Below are 19,044 nucleotides of genomic sequence, written 5' to 3'. Positions count from 1 at the left end.
TTTTTTTATGTATATCTATCAAAATTTTAAATCACTTAATGGGACAAATTAATCAATTTTTCAAAATTATTGATTTTTAATTTACAAAATAGATTAAAAAAACTATTGACTGATTTATTTATTTAATAACCAAAATATTTCATAATCTCTCCCTCCTAATCTCTCTCACAAATTTTTTTTAAAAAAATATTAAAACTTGCATTCCTTTTCTCTTCCCCAAAAAATCAGATAATATTTTTTATTAAAGTTGTAGATATCTACCTATATTTTATATATTATATTATAACATAACAAAAAAAACTAAAAAAAAATCTTTAAAATTTATCTAAATAAACTTTAAATCTTATCTGAATAAACTTTAAATCAATAAAACTCGCATGCCTATCACGTATCTGACTCACATCATAACTTACCTAAATAATAATAATTAAAAACAAATAGAAACCACAGATAAATTAAATTAAAAAAAAAAGATACCCACAACTCCATCTTAAATAAATTTAAAAAAAAATACCCGAATAGAAACTACACAAAAATAAAAATAAAAAGATATATCTATCTATCTATCTATATCTATACTATATATTAAGCAAAAGGGAGTTTTTAACCCCCAAAGCTTGTGGGAACTCCAATATGTTAATCCTAATTTTTTAATTTTTTGTTTTTAAAAAAAATAACCTCAGCATTTATTAATTTCTCTCAACCCACAAGATTTTTTTGACTTCTCTCATAATTATTGCAGTACCTTTTCCAAAACAAATAATTTGTATATTAAAAAAAATTTAAAACAAATATAAATATCTCTATCTATATCTATCTATTTATTTATATCTATCTCTAACCCACAAGTTTTGTGGGAGTTTCAATATCTAAATCTTAATTTCTTAATTTTTTAAATTTTTTTTGAAAAAAAAAACTTAGCATTTATTAAATTCTTCCAAGACTTTTTAATTTTTTCAATGCACACACTCTTTTTAACTTTTCACATACCTATTGCAAATAGTGAGTCTCTTTTTTGTTTTCTCCTTCTTGACTTCTCACTTCTACACTTTCAATTTCAGTAACCACGTATGCAAACAGTAAGTCTTCTTTTGTTTTTTCTTTCTTGACTTTTCCTTTTGTTTACTATTTTAATATTGTAGTTAGATAGCGCATAAAAATATTTGTGATTTGTCTAGCGAATAAAAAATTATAATTTGATTTTTTAATATGATTGAAGTTAGATAAATATAAATCTTCACAAAGAGAAAAATGTGATTATAATTAGTTGAATGATTCTTTTTTTTTTTTAATGTGATTGTAGTTAGTTTAATAATTCTTTTTTTTCATTTATTTATTTTATTATGGGAAAAATATGATGTGATTGTAGTTTGTTCAATGGCTCTTTTTTTTAATATGATTGTTGTAGTTAGTTCAATAGTTTTTTTTAATGTTATTTAATCTTTTTATTTACTATTTTAATTTTATTTTTAATATGATTGAAGTTAAATAAACATAAACATTCACAAAGAAAAAAATGTGATTGCAATGTGATGTGATTGTAGTTTGTTTCAATGGCTCTTTTTTTTAATATGATTGTTGTAGTTAGTTCAATGATTTTTTTTAATGTTATTTAATCTTTTTATTTACTATTTTAATTTTATTTTTAATATTATCGAAGTTAGATAAACATAAACACTCACAAAGAAAAAAAAATGTGATTGTAGTTAATTCAATGATTTTTTTTTTAATGTGATTGCAGTTTGTCAATGGTTCTTTTATTTATTTATTTTATTATGAGAAAAATGTGATGCGATTGTAGTTTGTTCAATGGTTCTTTTTTTTAATGTGATTTAATCATTTATTTACTGTTTTAATGATTTTTCTTTACAATTATTTATGAAAAAAATATGATTGTAATTAGATAGCATAAAAATATTTGTGATTTGATTTGATTTGATTTTTTTATGATTTGGTTTTTAAAGTACCAATTATTGATAATGATTAGATTGTATTTTGAAAAAAAATTGTAATTGATTTTTTTAACTCACTGTGTTTTTTGAAAAAAAATTGTAAGTGATTGTAGTTTGTTCAATTTGAATTTCTAAATTTTTTATTAAAAAAAAACTCAACATTTATTGATTTGGTCAAAATCTTCTAATCAACATTTATTAACTTTTTTCAATCCACATGTCTTTCTACATGTCTGCATTTATTGATTTGGTCAAAATCCCTTGATCAGCATTTAAAATCCCCTCATACAAATAATTATAGATACAATCTGTGTATAGTTATTATAGCACCGTTTTCAACTTCTCTCATACACTATGATTAGTGATAAGATTGTTGAATTATTTTTATAAAAAATCTTAAAAAAACATAATTTATATATTAAAAAAAATCTAAAACAAATATAAATATTTATAATTATCCCGTGCATAGCACGGGTGATAGGCTAGTAAGTCTAGACACAAATGTATAAATTTAAAATTTATCCCGAATATAGGTATATGGTAAAAATTAAATTTATATAGTGTAAAATCTATGTATAAAATAAATTGAAATTATAAAATAATAATTTTAAATAATTTTTAAATAATTAAGTTTGAATTTATAATATTATTATTGAGGTAAAGAACAAAGAAAAAAAAAAAAAGGCGGGCTTTCCTCCACTGGAGGATACTATTGGGCTATGGAGGCTCATCACGGGTCTCGTTTCGATAATCTGAACCGTTTGATATGTAAAAATCATCGTGTACTATATGTTGATAAACAATCACGTTGATCGGATATCGATAGTTACGTGATTACGTGATCAAATCAATTTTGTAAAAAAAAAAAGGTGAAAAATAAATAATTCACAGAAATTTGATCCGATATGATAGTTATCGATATCTAATTAATTTAATTTTTTACAAATATATATTATTCTATAAATTTTACACATTAAATATTTTAAATTATTAAATCAAAATTTATAACATATTTCTACGAATCTAACCACACGCTCCAATTCAATGACGGATGGGAGAGAAGCCCAATCTAAAAACAAAATGACAGGTTTGTTATTCTCTTTAAAAAAATAAAATAAAAAGGCGAGTTGAGTGGGGGAGGAGCATGTGCGTAAATTGTCGTACGCTAATGATTTTCGTGTCAGCCACAAGCCCTGCCCGTCGTTCACGTTCTCACGTGTCCCCACCTTTCACTTTCTATTTTTAATTCTATTTTTATTAGTATTTATTTCATAAGATATAAAAAAAAATTAATTGTAATACTTTATTTTAGGGCAAATTACATATACCCCTCGAGGTTTGGCTAAATTACAGATACCTCCTGAAGTTTGAAAAATTACGAATTCCCCCCTGAATGCTATATTTGTATAAGAAATTATGGGGTAATTTGTTATGAAATATAAACCTCATGGGACAAATTGTTATGAAAATACAAACCTCAGGGGGCGAGATGTAATTTCTGAAACCTCAGGGGGTATCTGTAATTTAGCTAAATCTCGAGGGAGGTATATGTAATTTGCCCTTTATTTTAAGAAAAATTTCATATCAATGTGTATGTAAAAAAATATTTACAAATCAATAATAAACTTTACAAATATTAAAGTGTGAAGTGATGAGAGGGTAATTTTTGGTAAAAATTAGGCCGAGCTATGAGATGGACTTTATGGCCCAAAGTATGACGGACTGGGTAAAAAAGGGCCGAGAAGTTACTCCGGCCCGAGAGAGATAAATTACTTCGGTCAAAAGAGATGAAGTTACTTCGGCTCAGGAATTGTAAAGCTACTTCGGTTTGGACAACTTGGAGTTAGTCCGGTCTCCGAGTTAGTCCGGTCATGGCGTATTCTGGGTAGATCGGTCAAGACCTTGCTACTCGGTAGCTCGGTCCCAACATATCATGGTTCATACATGGGAGAACCGAGATACGGAGTAAAAGGAAGGACCGAACTAAGGATAGTTCGGCCTACCTTGTGGCTCAGCTTAGCCAGTTTACTTCAGTTAAATGGTAGTTCGGCCGTAGTAAGAACCATTCCACTTGGTTTAAGCAGTGGGGGGGTGTAAAAGGATAAGTATTATCCTTTAGGAGTATGAATCTTAGGAGGACTCTGCATGGAGAAATAAAAGTCCTACTAGGATTGTGCCACTCGAAACCTATAAAAGCTCACAAGCATCACCTTGGAGGAGGTAACATAACACAATATACAATTTTGCTTCCTGAATACATTGAGCTTTGTTTATTTGTCAAGTTTTCTGACTTAGGCATCGGAGAGGTTTCCGGCACACACCTGCCGGCTAGCTCACGTTTGTGTTTTCAGGTGACAAAGCGACGTCGTACGGAGGAGCGTGGACTTAGTCAACAGGATTATACGAGGAAAATTATTTCTTCCCCGTACAATTGGCGCCGAAAAACAGACAGAACAAAAACCTCTTGATTAAAGCTTCTTCCCTTTACATTCAATGGCACACATTGAAGAATTGCCGCAGTCCGCCGTCGACGGACTAACTCCAGAAGGGGGCGCAAGGCGTGAAGAATTACCTTCTGTCCCTCCCATGGCGGACTTGGAGCCCCAACGACATACCTCCAGGAGGGATGCTAGGGGAAGGCGGAATAACAGCCCCCATCGCTCTCATTCACAAAGTCCAGACAGGCAAAGACGGAGGATTGACTCTCAAGCTCTGGAAGACCGCGTGAAAGAACAAGATGAATTGATAAGAAAGATGGCGGCGGACATGGAGGCCATGAAACGCCAGATGAAGAAAAAAGAAGTGGCGACAGGAGAGGGGCGCAAAAACAAGATGCCCCCTCGCCACTCAGAAAATCGTAGTAGGAATACTACACCCTCGCAAGGAGAGAACAGAAGCCTCAGGACAGGCGACACTCAATCCTAGTCTTCCAGAACTCATCACTCCAGGTCTGAGAGGACGAGATCTGAAAGGTCATACACTGAAGGAAGCACATATTGGCTCTCGCATTCACACCAAACCAGATCTAGATAGACGGAATTACCCAGATCATCCGACTTACGAACCGTGCTCGAAGAGAAAGCACGATGCAAGGAGGATGCTAGGGCAAGGGATCCACACAGAGTTTTGGCCTTACAGCGGTTGGCTCCTCGAACGCATGGAAGCGTCGAGGTTGGAATGCCAATACCGCGCCCTGCCTATGAACCGACGGACAAGGCATTAGCAAGGCTACAGACTTCACCGTTTGTTCCAGTGATCGAAAACGCGCCCCTACCATCAGGCTTCCTTCAGCCGAAATTCACTACATATGAAGGGAAGATGGATCCCTACTCACACTTAAGCCATTTTTGCCAAGTCATGGCTGTATACAGGCGAAACGAGGCCTTAATGTGCATACTCTTCCCATCAAGTCTTGGCGACCTCGGCCTGACTTGGTTCGAGAAACTTCCTGAGGGCAGCATAGCCTCTTGGGCGCAATTGGCAGAAGCATTCGTAACAAGGTTTCGAACGAACACTAAAACCCCGGTAGAGATCGACCAGCTTCTCTCTATCGACATGGGTGAAAAAGAGACCCTTAGATCTTACAACAGTCGCTACTGGGAGACATTCAATCAGATAGGGGACTGCCCCACCAATCTCGCCATTGCACAATATAAAAGGGGAGGAAGTGTAACAAAACAAGTGGAGTTCTGGGTATTGAAGGTCCCCTCCACTTACAACATCATCTTGGGCAGAACATGGCTACACGCTATGCGTTCGGTGGCGTCATCCTACCACCAGGTAATGCGGTTCCCCAATGACATCGATATAATTGAAGAAGTATATGGAGATCAGATCATGTCAAAACAGTGTTTCGCCACGGTAAATGACAGTCGCGCTGCCAAAGGATACATTCATTCGGTGGAGGAATCTGAAAGCAATGAACTATTCGCGGACGTCGGCAAAGAGGCTGATCAGAAAGCGGTGGAGGACTCGGTGGAGGTAAAAATAGATGAGAAGAACCCGGATAAGTTCTTCTTGCTTGGCTCGTCGTTGTCCAGTACTAAGAGAATAGAGGTCTTGGAATTCTTGACCTCCAACATCGAAGTGTTCGCCTGGACGCCCTACGACATGCCAGGCATTGATCCAAACTTCATCTGTCACCAGCTCAATGTCCATCCATCCGCCAGACCAGTCATTCAGCGCACACGCAGATCAGCACTCCACCACGCTGAAATAGTGGCGGAAGAAGTAGGCAACCTACTGGAGGCAGGAGCAATAAGAGAAGTGCACTACCCAAGATGGATCTCCAATACAGTCGTAGTGCCAAAGAAAAATGGCAAATGGCGAGTCTGCGTCGACTACAAAACAGTCAACAAGGCATGCCCAAAAGACAGTTTCCCTCTACCGCGGATAGACCAACTGGTGGACCTAACGGTGGGGCATAACCGACTTAGCTTTCTGGATGCATACAGAGGTTATCACCAAATCGCCATGCATGAACCAGACCAGGAGGTCACATCTTTTACAACTCCAAGAGGATTATACTGTTACAAGGTCATGCCCTTTGGCCTAAAAAACGCAGGGGCAACATTTCAACGGATGGTCACCAAGATGTTTGAACCTTTGTTAGGCAGAACAATGGAAGCTTACATCGACGACATGGTGGTCAAAAGCAAGGACGAGAATGGCCATCTTAAGGACCTAGGCGAAATGTTTGAAATCTTGAAGAAACACAAGTTGCGCCTCAATGCGTCCAAGTGTGCATTCGGAGTAGGATCTGGCAAATTCCTAGGCTTCCTCGTGACCAACCGAGGTATAGAGGCAGACCCCTCTCAGATCAAGGCAATCCAAGATCTGGAGAGACCAAACTCAGTAAAAGAAGTGCAGCATCTCACCGGCATGGTAGCTGCACTCAACCGGTTCATAAGCAGGTCGTCAGATAGACTACGATCATTTTTTCATGCCTTAAAAGCCAAGTTTGAGTGGGATGAAGAATGCGACCGAGCTCTGGAAAGCTTGAAGGAGTATATGTCTTTCCCACCACTGCTTGTTACTCCAGTACCTGGTGAAGAACTCTTCTTATACTTGGCGGTCTCTCAGCACGCAGTAAGCGCAGTGTTGGTTCGTGCAGAAGGAATCCAACACTTGCCCATCTATTATGTCAGCAAGACACTGCTAGGAGGCGAAACAAGGTATTTGCCACTGGAAAAACTGGCATTAGCCTTAATGATGGCCTCCAAGAAATTGGCACACTACTTTCACGCCCACACCATAGTCGTCCTTACAGCTTTCCCACTAAAAGCTTTGTTTGAGAGGGCGAACTTTTCTGGACGAGTTTTGAAATGGGCAGTAGAGTTGGGACAATTCGATATCAAGTTCCAACCCAGAACCGCAATAAAAGCCCAATCTTTGGCGGACTTCGTCGCAGAGTTTACTCTTGGAAGTCATCATATCTGCCCGGTCGACCTAACTGACACAACCGAACTAGGGACGGAAGTTGACGCCGGAATAGCGCAACCCCTAGTAGAAGGTACTCAGTCAAACTCCAAGGCAGACCAGACTAAGGACAACAAGGAAGAAACAAACAAAGGTTCACCAACAGTACAATCAGATGACGAAGGGCAGACAGCAAACATGGACCTTGAAGAAAACACCATCCTTGACCCCACGACATCATCTGACCCCTCCACGTACTGGAAATTGTTCGTTGGAGAGATGTGGAAGCTCTTTGTGGATGGAGCATCCAACTAGCATGGTGCAGGGCTTGGCATAGTCCTCATCTCCCCAGACGGCCTGGTTGTAGAGCAAGCAATCAACCTTGGCTTCCCAGCATCAAACAACGAAGCGGAGTATGAAGCGCTTCTCGCAGGACTCAAATCAGCATGCTACATGAAGGCCACCGAACTAATGGTTTACAGCGACTCACAACTGGTGGTAAATCAAATTTCTGGTGACTATGAAGCGAAGGATGATAGGATGGCCAAGTACCAAGAGTTGGTCAGAACAGAGATCAAGAAATTTGAAGTAGTAAGGATAGAGCAAATCGGTAGGGAGGAAAACAGCAGAGCAGACGAACTAGCAGGTTTCGCCTCCATGGCAAATACCTCCATACCCCATCCACTACTGATCGACTACCTACCCAGACCAAGAATAGAAGACTCCGAAGCAGAAGAAGTATGTTGCACAGAACTAGGCCCCTCTTGGATGGATCCCATCATCCTGTTCTTAAAAGACGGCATCCTACCAGAAGAGAAAAAAGAAGCCAACAGAATAAGAGCAAAATCACAACGATTCTGGCTCTCACCGTCCTTAGCATTATACAAGAATTCATTCTCAGGACCCTACCTAAAGTGCGTACATCCCTGCAAAGTAGAAGCTTTCTTATACGAGATACATGAAGGGGTGTGCGGAAGCCATCAAGGTGGAAGATCGCTAGCTTACATGGCCATTTCACAAGGTTACTGGTGGCCATACATGCAGGCAGACTCAGAGAAATATGTCAAGAAGTGTGAAAAATGTCAAAAATTCGCACACCAAATCCACCAACCAGCAAGAGAACTCCTACCATTGACCAGCCCATGGCCTTTCGCAATGTGGGGCTTGGACATAGTAGGACCGCTTCCAACAGCACCCGGCAACAGGAAGTTCTTTATCGCAGCAACAGACTACTTCACAAAGTGGGTGGAAGCAGAAGCATTGGCATCAATCAAAGAAAAAGATGTGAAGAAGTTCGTTTGGCAGAATATCATCACTCGGTTTGGCATACCAAAAGCCTTAATCTCAGACAATGGCACTCAGTTCGACGGCAGAATCTTCAGAAGCTTTTGTGAAGAATACAAGATAGAGTTCTACAATTCTACACCGGCATATCCTCAAGAAAATGGCCAAGCAGAAGCATCAAATAAAGTCGTCTTGGATGGACTTAAGAAAAGACTAGAGAAGGCAAAAGGCAAGTGGGCAGACGAACTTCCTCATGTTTTATGGGCTTACCGCACCACACATCGACGATCAACAGGAGAGACACCATTCTCCTTAGCCTATGGAATAGAAGCAGTAATCCCACTGGAAGTTGGCCTCCCCACAATCCGAAGCGAAAATTTTGATCCAGACTTAAATGAAGAAGCCATAGCGTTGGAACTCGACCTTGCGGAATAAAGAAGAGAAAGGGCATTGGTTCACATTGCTTCATACCAACGAGAGTTAATTAGAAAATACAACAAAAAGGTGCATCCAAGACAATTCAAGATCGGCGATTGGGTACTGCGCAAAGTAATGGGAAACACCTTGGTACCAGGAGATGGCAAGTTGGGGCCAAACTGGGAAGGTCCTTACAAAGTGGTTGGGTTAGCAGGCAAAGGGGCATACCACCTAGAAGACATGGACGGCAAAGCAATCCCTAGGCCATGGAACATGGCCAATCTCAAGTTGTTTTATTTTTAGCTTTTTTTTCTTTCAAACATGTAATTTCTTCTTTTTTCTCAATAAAACAACCAATTCTTTTTCAGCATGAGTTGTTCTTTGTAAAAGACAGCTTTAGTAACGATAGGAATATTGCAAATCTTTTGTTCTAAGTTAGCTGGGAAAAAACTAAATTAGAGGTTGGCTGGAATAAACCAACACCATTCCTAAGCCCAGGATATGGACCCAGGCTGCAGGACGTTTGGTCGGAATAACCAAACAATGTTCTAAGTTAGCTGAAAAAAACTAACTTAGAGGTTGGCTGGAATAAACCAACTCTTAGTACTCTTCAGCCGAAGTAAGGGTATGGCTGAAGAGTGGTTGGCTGGAATAAACCAACTCTTAGTACTCTTCAGCCGAAGTAAGGGTATGGCTGAAGAGTGGTTGGCTGGAATAAACCAACTCTTAGTACTCTTCAGCCGAAGTAAGGGTATGGCTGAAGAGTGGTTGGCTGGAATAAACCAACTCTTTGTACTCTTCAGCCGAAGTACGGGTATGACTGAAGAGTGGTTGGCTGGAATAAACCAACTCTTGGTACTCTTCAGCCGAAGTATGGGTATGGCTGAAGAATGGTTGGCTACAAAACAACTCATCGTACTCCCCAGCCGAAGTAATTATGTCGGCTAAGGAGTGGTTGGCTGATAAGCATAGTGCAACCATTTAAAACCGGAATAGCAGTTGGAACAATAGAAGACATTACAAGTGCAAGCACACATGAAAATCGGAATAAGAGCCCAACAAAATTTTCATTCATTGAAAATCAATTACAAAGAGGCATAGCCCGGTTACAAAGATAAAGGTAACAAAAAAGAGAAAAAGTGCAAAATCAAGAAAAAAGATCTTCAATTTCGGCGTCAAAGGCAGCGTCGGCATCAACTTGAAGACTGGTTTCAGGCGGAAGGACGTTTTCAGTCGCAAGAGTGGTTTCGGTCGAAACCACGGTTTCACCTGGTTGTTCAATAGTTAGATCTTCCACCGTGGGCTCCGACCGAACTACCTGATCTATATTCGCAACCGGAGTATCCTCAGGGGCAGAGTCTTCATCAGAGTCTGAGCCCTCAAGAAACTGCTGTTGCATGGCATTTGCATATTCCATGAGGGAGTTCGGTATAAAGTAGGCTAGAGGGTTGAAAACCTCGGTCTGAGGATCATGACCAAGCTTCTCAACGGCTCCCCTCCAGCCGCACTTAAAGAACAGCTCCTTGGCGGCCTCACACTGTTGGACATATAAATCCTCTGCCTTCTTGTAGCCTTTCTTTTCGGCCTCTTTTGCGTCCTCCTTCGCCTGGGATATTTCGGCATCTTTCTTCCTTTCCAGCTTCACCAGCTCGCATAGGTACTTATCTTTCAGAGCAATGGCAGCCTTCTGCTTTTCGGCTTCGGCCGAACTAACCAGTCCGGTCAGTCTGCCGACCTCACCTCGTAGTTCGTCCATTTCCTTTCTGGCCTCCTCCAACTCGGCCGCTTTTGCCTCAGCTTCTGCCGCTGCTTGCCTGGTTACTTTCCTAAGCTCCAGCACTTTTTTATGAGTGATTTGGTTTTTCTGAATGGCCTGACAAAGCAAAAAAAATTTTCCCTTTAGCCGAAGTAGAAGTTGAAAAAAGAAAGTAGACAGAAAAATGACCGAAGTTGCTTACCAGAATCATGGATTTAGTCGTAGACCAGATGGCCTTCAGTTCGGTGTTTAACTGTTTGTGGTGGTGCTCCATGTCTTTGGGCAGACACACACTCTTGGCCAGATTGATGGCCAACAGGTGGTCTTTCTCAGCTACAACCGAGTCTGTATCTCGGATGTCTCGGTCGTTGAAAGTAAGTTTTGGGGCCCAGCTGCCGGTAGTTCGGTCAGAAGGTTCCGGTTCGGGGCTCGGTGGCAAGCTCGGTGGAAGTGCAGGTTCTGCTTCATCAACCAAAATTTGTTCGGTTTCAGCAGTCCGGGCGCGCTTGGTTCGGCAAGAAGAGGACGGCTGTTGAGAAGGGAGGGCCACAACAGCAGGTTGCGATTGGCTGGGTGGCGTTACTTCGGGCCTGGTTGTCTCGGTTAAAAGAGCCCTAACTCTGTTCTTTTTCGCCATCTCTTCTTCAGCTGTCAGTGGGACTAGTCTAATCTCGGGCAAGGATGGGTCCGGTTCTGGGGCGTCTTCAAGAAGGAAGTCAGTTACCCTGGCTTTCCGACGACCGCTGTATCGATAGGTCGGCTTGAATTGCAGCAACTTGACCCAACTACGTTCAGGATACCGTAGTGCGGCTCGCAAAGCTGCAAGATTTGAATAACTGTACAAGGAATGAAGGTGAGCAGAATCTGCGAAAAAGAGACAACTGTTAGTTCGGTTGATAGACTAGCAAAATCGAAATAAAAAAATACAAGGAACAAGACCGAAGTTAAATTACCGGGCTCCCCTTTTTTCCAATTTATAGGTCAGCCAGGAATTTGGACTTGAAAATCCTCAAAGTTCCCAGAGACCCAGAAAAAGCCGTCGTCATTTACGTCTTTGTCCGGTGTATATTTTATTATCTTTTCTCGGCAGCGACGTATTCTAAGATAATAAACCCACCCATCTTCTTTTGAGCTGATAGAATATTGATGGAAGATTTCGGCCAGGCCTAGGTTTAGTTCGGCTTGGCGGTTCAGTTCGGCTATTCCCATAATTATGCGATATGAGTTGGTGGATAGTTGGGTTGGGCATAATCTAGTCTGCCTAAGAAACTCGCAAATCAATGGTTGAACTGGAAACCGTAGTTCGGTTTCTATAATGGATAAAAGGGTGAAAGGGACGAAGCCTTCATTGTCCCAGGGAATAACGTCTTTTTCGGCCAAGATCAGATGGACATCATCAGGTATTTGGTAGTCTTTCCTAAATTCGGCTAGACCGTCCGGAGTATTTACTAGGTGCCTATACTTCCCCATTTAAGGTATAAATTATGAATAAGTTATGTCGGTGTGATAGTTGTGCTTAGTAGTTCGGTCGAGCGCACGGAGTGACTGGGCAACCTAAGTCTGCAAAGTAGAAAACAAAGGGGTTAAGCACAGATCATTGGACCGTGCTACAAATTAAATGCATGGTAAAAGAGCCCTACTTCGGCTTCATAGACAGGTTCTATCTCGGTTCAGCAAAAATGATTGGAAGCTCGGTTTGAGCAAAGTTCTTATTGATCAAATCTTGGAAGGCATCTCGGCATATTGGCTTTGGAAACAATTTTGTTAGACCGATTCATCGTCTAGGGGCAGCTTTCTGAGTTCGGTCTAAAAAACTAAGGAAGCTGGCTTAGCCCCAAAGGCCTAAATCGGTTGAACTAGGAGTTTTGTTATTTCGGTTGAGCCTCTAGGGGCAGCTTTCAGAGTTTGGTTTAGAAACTAGGAAAGCTGTCTTAACCCCAAAGGCTTAGCTCGGTTGAAGACCGAGGTTCCTTATTTATTAAAATCAAACTTCGTTCGGTGGGCTTATCTCGGCTAGAGTTATTCAGGAGTTGATAACCTACTGAAACTACTGATTTCTGGAGTTCTAGTTCGGTTATTATCTAAAGTGATCTACCTATATAGGACAAACTGTATCCTAGTTCGGTTGCTACTTGATTTTGGATCTAAGAATAGTTTTCTACAGATTAATCCATACACATGCGTTCTACTATTAAAGTTCTTTTCATGAAAGAACAGAAGCGAAGCAGAAATGGAAGAACATATTTTGCAAAAATACAGTAAACAAGATGCATAGGGCAAATACGAAAGCAAAAACATGAAAGGAAAGTAGATTTGCTTACCAGATTGAAGAAAAGGGGACTGGAGATGAAAACTGTAGCAGCAAAAGAAGAACACGAACTCAGGATTAGAAGAACAGAAGCACGAAGAAAGGAAGGGGTAAAATGCGTAGGTGAATGATTCAAGGCTGAAGGAGTTGTTTTGTGAAAAAGGAGAGAGAAAAAGCGGGAAACTGTTCAAAATTTTTGTAGTACGAGGGCGGCGTGACAGCTGCTCACAGCCTATCAGAGCCTGCCACGTGTCGTTGGAAAGTGAAGCGTTACAGTCACAGTGATTGAAGAGACGTTTTGACCGAACGTGTAGAGCCGGAGTAAAATAAGCTCGGCTGGAGAGGCTAAAACGATTTTTTAGTTCGGCTGGAAAGGCTTAAAAACGTTAGCTCGGCTGGTCACTAGGTAATCCCAATCATGCTGTGCAGATGGAATTAAGGGGCAATTGAGAGGGTAATTTTTGGTGAAAATTGGGCCGAGCTATGAGATGGACTTTATGGCCCAAAGTATGACGGACTGGGTAAAAAAGGGCCGAGAAGTTACTCCAGCCCGAGAGAGATAAATTACTTCGGTCAAAAGAGATGAAGTTACTTCGGCTCAGGAATTGTAAAGCTACTTCGGTTTGGACAACTTGGAGTTAGTCCGGTCTCCGAGTTAGTCCGGTCATGGCGTATTCTGGGTAGATCGGTCAAGACCTTGCTACTCGGTAGCTCGGTCCTAACATATCATGGTTCATACATGGGAGAACCGAGATACGGAGTAAAAGGAAGGACCGAACTAAGGATAGTTCGGCCTACCTTGTGGCTCAGCTTAGCCAGTTTACTTCAGTTAAATGGTAGTTCGGCCGTAGTAAGAACCATCCCACTTGGTTTAAGCAGTAGGGGAGGTGTAAAAGGATAAGCATTATCCTTTAGGAGTATGAATCTTAGGAGGACTCTGCATGGAGAAATAAAAGTCTTATTAGGATTGTGCCACTCGAAACCTATAAAAGCTCACAAGCATCACCTTGGAGGAGGTAACATAACACAATATACAATTTTGCTTCCTGAATACATTGAGTTTTGTCTATTTGTCAAGTTTTCTGACTTAGGCATCGGAGAGGTTTCCGGCACACACCCGCCGGCTAGCTCACGTTTGTGTTTTCAGGTGACAAAGCGACGTCGTACGGAGGAGCGTGGACTTAGTCAACAGGATTATACGAGGAGAATTATTTCTTCCCCGTACAAGTGATATTGAAGCGTAGTTTTTCCTTCATTTTATGCATTTATATTTAAAAATAAATAATAAATATATTTTTAAAAAAAATTATTTATTTATTTTTAAAATACTATGCTTATTTTATTTAAATATTTTTTTATGAATACTATACACTAAATATGTTACAAAATAAATAATTCATATTATCAAAATAAAATCCATTCTAATTCTCTCAAAGTCATATTTAAATCTGCAAACTCATTTTTGTTAGAAAAAATGATTTTTGGGGACTTTAATTTAATATTAAAGTGTGGTGACTTTAATTAAAGATTAAAGTGGGTCCCAACCATCTATTGTGTTGGGTCCAAGTGGGTCTAGATACTTTGCATTGAGATCTTTACACCACAGATAGAATGGCCAAAAACCATTGAGATTTGAATGAGAAATTACCTCATGGAGTTAGCTTCATGGAAAAAAGGTAATGAAGTTTGTAACTCCTGCCTTTATTGCAGAGGTTAATGGTGCATTATGAACAGCCATAAAGGCTGGAGGCTCTTCCTTTCTCCCCTATACATGTATAAATTGAGACCCTCCTGTCAAGTCTCAAACACATAAATTTTTACTTCCATTTCACAAGTCAGTTTGCCTGAAAGTTCCTACAGTGAGAGAGTGCTGCCACTGTTTTGTTCGCTAAGCTAGACAGAGAGTGCTTCTGCCGTAGCTGGTTTTGACCATCGTATCCTGGGAGACAGACGCCGGGATTCCTCAAGCACTCGACCAGTGAGGCGGCGAAATCTGTTTTAAGGAAACTGCTTCCGTGCAGGCTTCGATTTCGTCTCTTTACCCTTTTATTGTTTTGTGTATTTCTGTTGAAATTTAGTTGTAATTATTAGTATGTGTTCTTAGTATATATATAATTTGATTTCTTCATAAATCTATTTATTTAATTTCAAAATTTGAACAACAAGCTTAAAACAGATTTTTCATATATGTTTTCCTATGAAATTGATCGAATAGATTTATATAGACATTTGTATAATGTTACTAGGAACTATTGCGGAATTGCTCCCTATTCCAATGATTGTAAATTATGCAATGTGATTCTCTAATTATTTAGTTTAATTAGAATGCTCTATCATAATTTGTATACTTAATTGTATTACTCTGATCTTATTTTATGAGTATGGTTCTTTATTCCCCTTCTATGATTTGCATGAATTTTAAGGTTATAAAATATAATTTATTGATGTTGCAATTTTGACATGCTAATTCTATTCTATTCTAGGTTTTAATTTGTTACATGCTTATTATTTTCTAGACTAGATTACATGGTTTAATCTTTAGAATTTTTGCATGTTAATGGTTGAATGGTTATATACTTGAAGTGCTTGGTTATTAGTTTATTACATATAAACAATTCAAATTATTTACATAAACTGCATGCTACTTATTTGGTTTCATCCTATTTGTCTAATGTTGCATATGTATATTTTGATTTTGCATGCTTCTAGCTTTACTATCTAATTTGCATGTGAAATTGCTTCTAGTTTTCTAGAGTTATACACATAAGTTATTTCCATGAATAGTGCGTGATTTAATTGGATGAATTAAAGTTTGAATTAAATGCAGTTCTTTGGAGTTATAAAATTTGTGTAACTTGCCTATATTTATTTACATGGTTATTGTGAATTAAATTCCTATATAATTTTATGGAAATTAATTTTTAATTTAATGTAGAAGTTATAAGGTTTTGTAACTTGTATAGTATCTTAATTTCTTAGTTATTTTGCTATTCTATGATTTGCTAGAAGGTTAAATAATATTTAATTGTATGTACAATTGCTTTATATTATGTTGTCGTTTTCTACTAACTCTCTTTGTAGGCATACCTAAGCGTAGAAATGAATTGTTTGGACTACTTATAATCCTCAATTGGATTGGTTATTTTTCTTTATGTTTGAAGAAATTTTTACTTGAGATTTAGTTGGTTTGTTTACCAATTTGTAGTAGCAAGTTTTATTTGCTTATTAGACGCATTTTATATGCATGTATTTGGTTGTAGCAATTTTAAATTGTTTGCAAGTTTAAATTACTTGTAAGTTTGGATTTTGGTTTGGTTTTCTGGAATAGAAACCAAAGTGTTTAGCCTTGGCTAAAAAGGAGGTTTTATTTGTTCGAAATGGCAACTATCACTGATGCTGCTGCTACTGCTAATGTTGGTGGGAATCTGAACCCCGGGGCAACTGGGTTGCCAACCCCTACTGTTGTGACCTCTGTGGTCAACCATGGCGTTACTCCGGCTGTTCCGGGAGGACCGCTCAGTCATCATGAGCGCCCAGAGAAATTTGCTGGGGTGAACTTCAAGAGATGGCAGCAAAAGATGCTGTTCTACTTGACCACGCTAAACCTTGCAAAGGTTCTGAGCGAGGATCCTCCAGCCGTGACAGAAAATGAGCCTGATAGGCAGAAAGTCATGGCGCTTGACACATGGAAGCAGACAGACTATCTTTGCCGGAACTATGTGTTCAACAGCTTGGTAGACTCACTCTATAGTGTGTTTTGTTCCAAGAGCTCAGCAAAAGAGTTATGGGAATCTCTGGATAAAAAGTATAAGACTGAGGATGCCGGGGCAAAGAAATTTGTGGTTGGCCGGTTCCTTGATTTTAAAATGGTAGACTCTCAAACTGTGATAAGCCAAGTCCAGGAGTTTCAAGTGATCTTGCATGAAATTCATGCTGAGGGAATGCCTTTGAACAAGTCATTCCAAGTTGCTGTGATCATTGAGAAACTTCCCAATGGTTGGAAGGATTTCAAGAACTACTTGAAGCACAAGCACAAGGAAATGTCAGTTGAAGAGCTGGTGGTCCGACTCCGGATTGAGGAGGATAATAGAAAGAAAGGAGGGAGTACCTCCTCAGTAAAAGCCAATGTCATTGAACATGGCAAATCTTCTGGAATAAGAAAGAAGCCCTCTAAGTTGGGGCCTAGAGGTGGTGTTGCAAAGAAGCCGGCTTACAAGCCACCGGAACCAAGTAATCGGTTCTTTGGGAAGTGCTATAACTGTGGTAGCAATGGGCATCGGGCTAGTGACTGCCACAAGAAGAAGAAGTCATACAAGACTAAACCTCATGCTCATATGGCAGATTTACAAGAGCACTCCCATGAGGAGGATGATATGCACTTGTCTGCCATTGTCTCTGAGGTGAATCTGGTAAGTTCAAACCCAAGAGAATGGTGGATTGATACTGGGGCTACACGCCACATCTGCTCCAAGGAAAAGCTGTTTACAACTTTCAAACCGGTTACAAACGGTGAGAAGTTGTTTGTGGGAAACTCTGCTACCTCGTTTGTTGAGGGGAAAGGAAAGGTGGTCCTGAAGTTGACGTCAGGAAAAGAGCTGACCTTGAACGAAGTCCTGTATGTTCCGGACATTTGTAAAAATCTTGTCTCAGGGTCTCTTCTTAGTAAACATGGTTTTCGCATTGTTTTTGAGTCCGACAAGGTCGTTTTGACCAAGAGCGGAATGTATGTGGGTAAGGGTTATATGTTGGGGGGTATGTTTAAACTCAATGTAATGACTATTATCCCAAAGATGAATAAAGATGCATCTTCTTCTGTTTACATGCTTGAGTCTTCCAATTTGTGGCATGGTAGACTAGGACATGTGAACTTTGAATCTTTACGTAGATTAATCAAGCTAGATCACATACCATCTTTTAAGATTAATCCGAAACACAAGTGTGAAACTTGTGTTGAAGCGAAGTTGACAAGATCTTCGTTTCATTCTATTGAAAGAAGTTCAGAACCGTTGGATTTAGTGCATAGTGATGTGTGTGACTTAAAATTTATACAATCACGTGGTGGCAATAAGTACTTCATCACTTTTGTTGATGATTGCACTAAGTATTGTTATGTCTATTTGCTCAAAAGCAAAGATGAGGCGATTGACAAGTTTGTTCTTTATAAGAATGAAGTTGAGAATCAAGTAGGCCGCAAGATTAAGGCTTTCAGAAGTGATCGTGGTGGTGAGTATGAATCACCGTTTATTGAGATTTGTGCTCAATCCGGGATTATCCACCAAACCACGGCGCCTTATTCTCCTCAATCAAATGGGGTTGCTGAACGGAAGAATAAGACGCTAAAGGAAATGATGAATGCAATGTTAATAAGTTCTGGATTGCCACAGAACATGTGGGGGGAAGCAATTCTCTCTGCAAATTACATTCTGAATAAAGTACCCCGGAAGAAGGTGGACAAGACGCCATATGAGTTATGGAAAGGCGTTAAGCCTTCGTATAAATTCTTACGAATGTGGGGGTGTCTTACAAAAGTGGCAATTCCTACACCCAAACGGGTTAGGATAGGCCCAAAATCTGTGGATTGTATATTCATTGGTTATGCACATAATAGTAGTGCATATCGGTTTCTTGTACATAAGTCTGAAATTCCAGACATACACAGGAATACCATTATGGAGTCAAGGAATGCATGTTTCTTTGAAGACATTTTTCCTTGTCGAACCCATGAAAGGGTTCCAAGGTCTTTGGAGAAATTTGATGAGCTTGCTAGTGAGGATGATCATATTGATGATTCAGGTGATAATCAAATTGAGGTTTTAGATGAGCCCAGAAGGAGTAAAAGGGCTAGGATATCCAAATCTTTTGGTCTAGATTTCTTAACTTATATGGTTGAGAACGAACCTCAAACTTTC

This window comes from Camellia sinensis, chromosome 11 (genome assembly GCF_055761805.1).
Source record: "Camellia sinensis isolate YWXY chromosome 11, ASM5576180v1, whole genome shotgun sequence".
Lineage (NCBI taxonomy): Eukaryota > Viridiplantae > Streptophyta > Magnoliopsida > Ericales > Theaceae > Camellia > Camellia sinensis.
Note: the sequence above shows the minus strand (reverse complement) of the source record.